The 10,667-nt window shown below is 39.7% G+C and overlaps 1 protein-coding gene across 1 annotated transcript in view; it reads left to right on the top strand.

The window, feature by feature from the left end:
• Window positions 1-530: 530 nt before the first annotated feature.
• Window positions 531-10,667, top strand: part of LOC122793530 (bifunctional heparan sulfate N-deacetylase/N-sulfotransferase 3-like) — a 1,344,847-nt gene continuing 1,334,710 nt past the window's right edge. The window contains exon 1 of the mRNA XM_044061660.1: window positions 531-1,505. The gene's annotated coding sequence lies outside the window, so the exon portion shown is untranslated. The remainder of the gene's footprint in view (window positions 1,506-10,667) is intronic.

Genomic DNA, 10,667 nt, shown 5'->3' with positions numbered 1-10,667 from the left:
TCAAAAATTGAAATACACTCAATACAATGTATGGGAATTCTATATTTAGCAGTTTTATCATGTTTAATATGTTGTTCGCTTTTCTACTAATGTTATTCACAATTGGACACTTTCAATGTTTGTTTTTATAACAAAACAATACAACTTATTTGCAAAATAATCTGAAGATATGTTTACGTTTTTTTTCTGAATTTCCTGGATTACTGTCAAATACCGTCCTTCATTCTACCATACCCGCGTTTTTCCTTTCTCCAGCAGTCTGATGAAGGGGTTGGTTGGTTCATGATGCAGTCTTAAATTATTTGCATTTTGCTCCATACATACTTAACCTAGAGCTACTACCCAAGTTAGAAAATTTGAACCGTTTTCAATAGTATATCTGCGTGGCTGTCTAAACATTCGATCCACAGGCAAGGAAAAGGAAATGCTATTCAGGCTATGAAGCTGTTTCATAGTGAGATGATCCGCATTATTAGTAAACACTTTGAAAAAAAAATCGGTTTTGCATCGTAAATCTTTTTTATTTATTTATTTATTTATTTTTTAATGCACAGATTAGAAAATCTGATGGTATAAATAGATGCATCGTTCAAACACTGTGTTACGCACCCTTGTAGCACTGTATTATACATTTTGCCAATCGGGCAAAATGATGGGAGAGACAGCATATTGTAAATATTACATGCTTTAAAATGGTTGTCTTTCTACTATACAAAAAAGCAACAGCTTTCTACTTCCTCCTTTTTTCAGTGTACTGTTCTTTGAAGTCAATAGCCGGCAGGGACAAATGCTACCGTAGTGAAGTGCGGTGTAAGGGGACGTCATGCCACCCTGGCAGAGATCACCTGAACACTTTACTGGCACAAGTCATTCCCTTTTGACTCTGACTGGGCTGGAACACGGAGCTCTAAGAACGCAGGTTCCAAAGCCAGACAGGTGGTGGCTTTAGACTCTCGGTCCTTGCTGACGGAGCTGGGCTGCTATTTTTCTGAGCGTCTGGAGTTCATGAGGCTTCTGTTTTATTTTTTTCACTCTACTATTCCTAAGACACAATCTCTGGCTGCTCGTCCCACTCATGACTGTGGGGGCTGGGCAGGTGAAATGACATCTGGTACTATGCCTGAAGGTGACAGTCTGGGGGAATAAATTTCCATAGCTGCAGAGTGAGGAAAATTGCTTTTCTATCTAGACTGATTTTACAACTTCCAGCTCACAAACAAGCAAAGCTTTTGATGTTCATTAGCATGGTCTATTGCTCTTCCATGGTGACAGCCTGCATCTGCGAGCAAACCTGAAGGGGAATATGGTACCCTAGTAAACGCTGAAATGGAAATAATGTACTAACGCATTTACTAATTCTTAGTCCATGTAGTGCCTGAGCTCAAAATTTTGTGCATCTGCCTCTGTTTTAGAAGGGCACTGATTTTGTCACTGCCATATCGATGGTGGCAACCCTGGGAATAAGACAGGACTCAGTATCACTGAATTACTCATTCCTCACCAAGGTAAGGATAACTGAAACTTTGTTCTTTTTTTTCTTTTTTTATATGCAGACATATCCGTTGTCTTTGGTATCAAGTACATGTCTACCACTGTATGAAAAACATTCTATGTTGTAATAGGACTGTCGATCAACAATACAAAGTTCCCAAACTCTTATCTTTTGTCCATGACACTCAACCTGCTTGAATTACAAGTCATAGCAGTAGGTTTTGCAAATGGTAGCGAGGTGTCAGAAGGAACAGCACTTTCTTATTTTTAAGGCTTAAACTTCCTGAGGGACTAGAGCAGACTCCACAAAGTTGGTGATAAAAATGTTACTACTGTATAGGCTTTTGATATTTAATAATGTACGTCCCATTAAAAAATGTCCAATTTCATGAAAAAAAAACAATCAGTACATCTAGGAAGAGCTGGGTTTAACCAGAGGGTAAGCAGACCCACAGATAATCATTTATCGTGTCCCTTATTTTTAGTATTAATGTAAAATAAAATACACTTTAAGAAGACTGTATAAATTCCGAATGTCTGGGAAACTATACAGACATTCAAAGCCTTGATGAAAATTGGTAGTACTGATCAGACGTTAAGGCATAGGAGTAGCTGGATTATGCCTACAATTGCATATAACTGTTTATATTTACTGTATCTCACCCCATCGGTTAATCCGTGGAGATTACTGTCCAACTAGTCTCCGTCTTCCATTCCTTTACCAAGGATTAAGACAAAACACACACGACAGACAGAGAGAGAGAGAAAAAGAGAGAGAGAGAGAGGGAGCTGTCCGTGAGCCGCTGCTGCCCCCTGCTGTCGATCTTCCATGCTTTTTGCTGGCTGAAGCCCTTGAGTCTTAAAGCTACATTGAGATATTGACACTGAGCTTCACATCTCCGTTGGCAGTAAATTCGTTTTCAGACGCTGAACCAGGCTGTCACAGCACCGCTTTCTTGTTTCACCAAATAATCTGAAACTGTGCAGCTTCATAAAATGCATGATCTATGTTTGTTACGTACATTCTGTTAGTATGGAGTTCAGTATCTGAAAGTATAATATTGTACAAATAATATGGATACACCTGCAAGAAATTGACGAAAGTTTTGCTCACTTGTCACTACAAGTGTTGCTGACTGCTGGTAATCTTGCCTGATATGATTATCTAACTGCTTGCCTTTATTGTTGACATTAGTAGACAGCCTTCATCAGATTGGAGAAAACGTGAGTTTCTACATATTAGATCAAGCTCGTGATTTTTTGACTTGATGGTCCGTTTTTCATAAAATTGTGGTTTTCTGGCAAATCATTGAAGATTGAGGTAGGATAAAAAGGAAAGGCATTTGAGTTTCCGACTTCATACCTGTGAGAAAATTTATGCTAATGCAAAACATGCTATTCTTTTAACTTTCTAAGTTTGTAAGTGCAGTATGTAGAAAAAAGTCACTGTCTGTCGTCCTTTGTCACCCCACCCCACCCACTGTCCACACTTCTTTCTCTAAGAGGTTGAGGGGTATGTTTATTGCAGGTGCTGGTGAAAAAGATACATAATGCAATGCCGTGCAGTATGTGAAGCAGAATGTTTCCCGTTCCCCTTTGAATCACTTCCTCACTAGCTGACTAATTTGTAAGATTGCTTTTGAGGAGCAGTACAAAACTTTACATCACATTTTCACTATTAAAAAAAACAACATAGATCACGAGGAGTGCCATCAGATTTGTTTTTCCAGTTTTGGCCCATCTATCTGGACCTCCCTGCCGTAGTTTTTTTTTTTCTTCGTACTCTCCACACCTTTGTTTCCTCCAACGAACAGCTCACACTTTATCTGAACTGAAGCTAAGTGCAGTTGCATTGGTTCAGTAATCTTAACTCCATACCTCTCAACCCTTAGAGCAATAATAAAAGAGAGACAAAGGCCCCTAAATATGGATAGATTCTAAATATTGCTTTTCTATACTTATTAAGTTGCTATAATAACAAGTTTTGTGTTAGCCTGCCTTTTCTGAATGATATAAAGTTTGAAACTGAAATGTATGCTATTATTTAATGACTTCAGTCCTCAGTGATTTGCTGGAAAACCACAACTTTTATGAAGAACAATCCAAAAATATGAGCCAAAAAGTCCAGACATTATGCAAAAATTGGACATTTAAGATGTATGCTTAATTCCACTCTCAATGCTGTACTTACTCCTAACAATTTTCATACCTATTTACTGTAAATGATTCTAAATAACTTTCTGGTAAATAGCAGTACTAAAACTGATTATAAGCATAGCATCCCTGCCCCTCCCCATTTCTATCAAGTGCTTCTACATATGCATCTTGTGTTGTGTAGCTATTTGTGATTTTGTTCTACACTCATTGTATTTATTATTTTTTTCTATTTCATCACTTGTATTTGGGTCATGATTGAAAATAGGCTAGTGTGGTTCAGCTCATTTATCTGCCAAACAAATAAAATGAAACTGTAAGTGCCTGCAGATCCCCCTGTCTGAGGTATTTAACTTCTAAATCACCAGCCTAACCCATGCCAGCCCCAGAGTTCTTATCTAAACCAACATGGCTGTTATCACACATTGCAGGATTTTAAAGTGCAGGAGACTGTTTTCTCTTGCCTCATAGCTAAAAAAGCAAGGTATTTAACTTCTAAATCGCCAGACTAACCCACGCCAGCCCCAGAGTTCTTATCTAAACCAACTTGGCTGTTACCAGACATTGCAGGATTTTAAAGTGCAGGAGATTGTTTTCTCTTGCCTCACAGCTAAAAAAGCAAGGTGTATATCTTTAACCTAACCTACATTAAGAACATACTAGCTGTATTGAGTGTTCTTAGCCACTCGGGGTTCCCGTGGCACAAACGGATTATAGTAGCTCCCTCCCTAAAAGAACCCAAATATTCTGCTATATTCTGCTATATAGAATTGAGCGATATAGTAAAGTGGTGAGTTATATACTAAAGTGAAGAGCTATATATTAAGGTGAATAGCTATTTATTAAAGTGGAGCATTAGTATTATTTCACTTACTGCTTTCTCCCACTGAAACGGAGGCTTGAATGATTGTTTTTTTATCAAAACCTCACAGTCTAGCTGGCAGACACATCACAATCACCCCCCTATCAGCCACCCATGACTAATAGCAACAGAAGCACAAAAGTGAGGTATTAAATCATAATAATACCTCTGGCTGGCACCATTTTTTCAAACCATAAGTGCCCACGGATCCCCCTGTCTGAGGTAAACACACTACTCCTAGCTGTACAAACTATTTTACCTGTTAAAAATGCTAGTATGAGGAATAGGCTATGCACTTTGTTAATATCTACTGTCTTTAAACCTGATTACTCTGCTAGTGTGTCCAATTGAAATAAGCAATGTATTACAGTCGTATGTGTTTAATACTTGCAACTGCTTAATGAATGTACTTACAAGAGCCTGTATGAGTACGGAGACCTCTATTTGTGTAGAAGTGGTGCAACAGTAGAGTGAATGCTGCTAAGTGGTATAATTACAAATAGTAAAATAGCGAGTAGAGTGCTTAGATGTAGCAGTTACCTGCCTATCTGGGGTTAAAACCATAACTGCGTGTTGTTCCTGACCTGAGAGGGCATGCTTGTGATTACAAAATGCCATAGGGATCTCTTAACACGTGCATTTTAGGTGAGGTCACATACATAGGTATATTACAACTAAATGAGTGCATGTAACCTTTATCTGGTCTCCTGTGAGAGATAGCCATTTATCGGTCAGCAGCACTATGCATTTGCTGTCCTGAAGGTGCATCATTATAGGGCTTAACTGCCTAAATAATACAGACCATTAACTAATAGCACGCCGCTATGACCTAGTTTTAGCAGCGTGCATCCTGTGAAGGCAAACTTACTGTGCTGTAGCCATATTAAGGTCTAGGAAAACCAGTTACTGTGCTTATTCATGTGAAGATTGTACTGAAGGAGAGCCTGGAGAGATACTAAATGTTTCTAATTACTGGGCTGTGTGATTAAACTGCAGTATATATTGTACCTTCCTGACTGAAGTAGCTTGGAGAGGGAGTGCATGAAAGAGCTAAATGTTTTAAGTACAACTATAATGACTGAATAAGATGACAAACTGTTCTCTATGCTAAGAAACTGTTGTTGTGCAGTTAACTCTGTAAGCTTTATCCTCTCATATATCCTAACTCAGTCCCCTATCTCTTTCATTATTCAGGTATTTAACTTCTAAATCACAAGCCTAACCTACTCCAGCCCCAGAATTCTTATCTAAACCAACGCGGTTGTTACCACACATTGCAAGATTTTAAAGTGCAGGAGAAAAGTTTTCTCTTGCCTCACAGCTAAAAAAGCAAGGTGTATATCTTTAACCTAACCTGCATTAAGAACATACTAGCTGTATTGAGTGTTCTTAGCCACTCGGGGTCCCTGCGGCATAAATGGATTATAATAGCTCCCTCCCTAAAAGAACCCAAATATTCTGCTATATTCTGCTATAGAGAACTGTGCGATATAGTAAAGTGGTGAGCTATATACTAAAGTGAAGAGCTATATATTAAGGTGGAGAGCTATTTATTGAAGTGGAGAATTAGTATTATTTCACTTACTGCTTTCTCCCACTGAAACGGAGGTTTGAATGATTGTTTTCTTTTATCAAAACCTTGTGGTCTAGCTGGACCCACTCTGCTCCCCTACTCTGCCCCCCCATTTCCCACCCACCCCCACTATCTCTACATTTATTCTAACCCCTAATCACCCGAGCACTTGCCCAACCCACTCTCCCACCTCACTCCCACCCTCCAATCCAGTTACTTCTTACACTGATCCCACTCCAAACAACACATACCAAACCAGCATACCTCCACCCTTACACACAACCAACCAGGAATCCTAATTGTAGTATTCACAGTAAAGACTATCATGTTACTTACACTTACATCCCTATCACTAGCTCAAATATCACTAACCTTCCTCACTTCTTTACAAACAGACCAACCACTGCACAATTACTCTTATCACACTACCCACACTAGCCCCCCTCTCAAACCCACTCATACTTCTACATCTACCCTACAGTTATAAATCTCACAACTACATCTTACTCACATAAGATCAGAACACCAACTCATTATACTAGTAAAAACACACATAGACCAAGCTCACAAACAATTAATATTAAAAAGCACCTACTGACACTCCTACAAAAACTGCTAACCTCTGGTGATATACACTCAAATCCAGGTCCTCTCACAGCCAGACAGACATCTGACTTGCTGATCCTAAATCTCAACATAAGAAGTATCACCAACAAACTGACAGTCCTGCATGCATTCATAGCCCACTACAACCCTGATATACTCACCATCACAGAGACCTGGCTAAAACCCAATATCCAAGATGAAGACTTCCTCCCCCCAGGGTATAATACACCTAGATCTGATAGAACAGGCAGGAAAGGAGGAGGAGTAGCCATTCTCTTCAAAACACACTTAACCTCCAGCTCCTACACACCACACCACACCACCCACATTTCAAAATGCTAAAGTCCTGTTCTGTGTCCTCTCCATAAGAAACACCAAGGAAATCAATATAATATGCTGCTACATACCCCCAGGCAATAACTCACTCATAATAGAAGAAATCCTACACTAGACAAAGGACAACCTACCACAGCAAACAATCCTTCTAGGTGACCTAAACACCGACTGGATAGCCTGCAACTCCAGCAGCCCCTCTACACATATCAACTTATATTGGTTCTCTCAACTAATTGAAGAACCCACTAGAATAGACAAGAAAACAAAAAAAGAATCTATACTGGACTGGACACTGACCAACTATCCCAAGCAAAACTATACAGTAGGCTGTCTCCCAGATGATCTAAGTGATCATCTCCCCACTTTCCTGCAACATAAACACGCCAGTCACCCCAAACCAGCTGTCTACAAACTAGTACGAGATGACCGTAACCTTACCCCACAATACCTAAATACTGTCCTAAGCCACTGCAACTGGGAACCACTATGAACCCTAGGGTTAGACCAGGCAGTACACTACTTCAATACCACCTTCTCCAACATTCTTAGTCTTGCTCCCAGCAGAAAGGTCAGAGTTAAGGCCACTTACACACCCTGGCTAAGTAGGGACACTAGAGCCTTGCTAAAAGCCAGAGATAAAGACTGGAAAATCTGGAGAACTGATAATACCCCTAGCGCCAGGCAATACTATCAACAGCTTAGAAACAAAGCCAAGGCTGAAACCAAAATAAACAAACAAAACTACTTTCTTAGTGCCCAAAGCAAATATTCAAAGAACCCACAAAAATTCTGGCATGCCATTAACTCCCTACTAAAGCCAGGCAAAACCACTACTCCAGCTCCTAACTCTACAGACAATATCCTATACATAGCCTCTCAATTTAATAACTATTTTACTAAGTCCATCTTAGCCCTGTCCAGTCAAATAACCAAAAATAGCCTACCTCAATCGCAACCCAACCGATCCCATAGCACCCCCTCTTTCAGCCTATCACCTGTCCCCACCTCACCTATCAAAAAAACTCCTCCTAAAACTCAAACCAACCACAGTGGCAGCTGATAACATACTTGCTGCACATCTAAAAATGGCTAGTGACTCCCCATCATATCCTGTCTCTATCCTAATCAACCGCTCCATACAAGAATCCTACATATCCAAACTCTAGAAAGTATCTCACATCATTCCTCTCCATAAATGAGGTAACTCCTACGACTTCTCCAACTACCGACCTATTGTCATCCTATGCCCCCTATCTAAAATTCTTGAGAAATGTTTCCACTTGCAGGTGGTGACATTTCTTAACACACAAAATCTCCTATCTACCACACAACATGGTTTCCGTCCACATCACAGCACTACCACCACCCTTCTCTCCTTCTCTAATCATATCACCTTTTACAGGAATGATAACAAATATGCATCCTCCATTTTCCTGGACCTCTCAGAGGCATTTAACATGGTCTCCCACTCCATCCTTCTAGACTCACTAACATCACTATCCTTCACCTCTTCTACTATAGCCTGGTTCAGAAGCTACCTGTCTGACAGGCAAGAATCTGTCCATTGGAAAGGAACTCTGTCTCCACAAATTCCATTCTCCATAGGAGTCCCACAGGGCTCTACACTGGGCCCACTACTGTTTTCTATATTCACAAACAACCTCCATAGCTCAACGCAGCATGCCACACTCATTCAATATGTAAATGATTCAACCCTGATCTGCTCCGCCTCATCCCCCACCACCCTACAAACACTCACTCAGGATACCTTCAATTCTGTAGAAAAATAGATCTCAGGTATCTAACTGATTCTAAATCCCAAGAAGACAAAATTGCTACTATTTTTCCTGAATAGATAAAAAAAAACACTCTCCTTTACCATCACATCTAAGAATGGCACCACCATCTCCCCTTCTAACCACACCAAACTTCTGGGCATTGAAATTGACAGTAATCTTCACTTTGATGTCCACATCTCACATACCATAAAACTAGTACACAAAAAGCTGGGATCTCTGTACAGGCACAAATCGTTTCTCTCCAAAAAGCTAGAGTCACTCTAGCACAAAGCCACGTCCTCTCTACTCTGTTGTACGCAGCACCAATCTTCACCCAAATCAGAAAGTGTGACCTAGACAAGCTAGAATCGTGCTACAATAAAATAGCCAAGTTTGCCACAAACTCAACCCATAGAACCCAATCACTGTACTGCACTAAAAGAACTAAACTGGCTTGAGCTACCACAGCTACTTAACTATCACCAGCTGGTTACAGCCTACGATATTCTCAAATACCCTAAAAAAAACCCTTAATATCCAGGCTTCTTACTCTCTACACTGCAAACTGGTACCTTAGATCTTGTCAAAAATCTCTCCTCTGCATCACCAAGGCTAATAATAATGCAGGGAAAGCACTCTACTCCCACACTGTTGCCAGAAATTGGAATTCCCTTCCCCATTCCTTGTCTACTGCCCCTTCCACCTCTATATTCAAAAACTCCCTCAAATCACATCTCCTTAGCACCTGGTTATGTCCTTGTATCATAGAAACATACCCATACTGCTATTAACTCCCCATGTGCTCACTGGTCACCTGCATGCTTTGTTTATTTGAAAAGTCAAGCTTTTTCCTGTTGAATTGCTTGATATATCTCTTCTCATACCGAGGGACAACAATGTATGACTGCTGTTGACATTCTGCTCATTGTTCATATCATTGTTTATTTGGAGTATTTCAACAATTTCTTGGTTTATTACTATGTACACCATATATGCTGGAATCAGTTTACTACATTTTATTTGTGTATTATATTTGCTGTATTATTTCTGCATAACTAAATACCGGAGCTTTTCTCCCTGGGCCTCCCCTGAAAATGGACCTGGTCCAGTCGGAATTTTCCGGGAGCTTCTAACTTTCTTACTACATAGTTATGCAGAACAAATGCTACATACTATCTCCTATTAAGTTTAGTCTGTGTCTCACCTATCCTTACAAACAAACATTAACTTAACATCAATCCAAAAACTAGATATTGCTGCAACAAAATTGCCAAATTTGCTACTTTGTCCAACTCAACTCATCAGTGTGTAGCATTCAAAAAACTAAAAAAAAATCAAAATGCTACACGGATACTCTGCTTTCCTGACAAATGCCCTTCCCTCACTCCTACAATAATACACTCCCACAAGGCACCTTTGCTTATCTGACATAAATCTACCTTAGGTCAAAACATCATATATTTTTGGTGACTCCCTATAATCCACCCACATATCAAAATTGTGGAACTCCTTCACTGCAGGCGTATAGCCCCCATCTGTTTCATAATCAGTCTAAAGGGCTACCTGTTTAATTCTTGGCACTGCTCTTGCTCCAACTTACCTGGCTAAACTCACCATTACGTGTTTTTCTTTTCTTCTGCAACTCTTCATATCTATGTCCATTTTTTGTTCCACTCTTTTACTGCAATCAAGTCACCTGTCCTTTAGTATCCTAGAATTCTCCAGTTTTATTCTCTCTTCCAACCTTGAACTGTCACATTTGCAAATAAACTAAACCCTCTCTGCAAACTGCTCCAACAATCTTCACTTTAATAATGCATTCTTCTTCTCCTGTCTCTTCCTAATTGTAATCTTTTTCACTTGCATT

Source organism: Protopterus annectens, chromosome 2.part0 (genome assembly GCF_019279795.1).
Source record: "Protopterus annectens isolate FY-2018-M chromosome 2.part0, PAN1.0, whole genome shotgun sequence".
Taxonomy (NCBI): domain Eukaryota; kingdom Metazoa; phylum Chordata; order Ceratodontiformes; family Protopteridae; genus Protopterus; species Protopterus annectens.
Note: the sequence above shows the minus strand (reverse complement) of the source record. Positions and strands in the feature narration are given on the sequence as shown.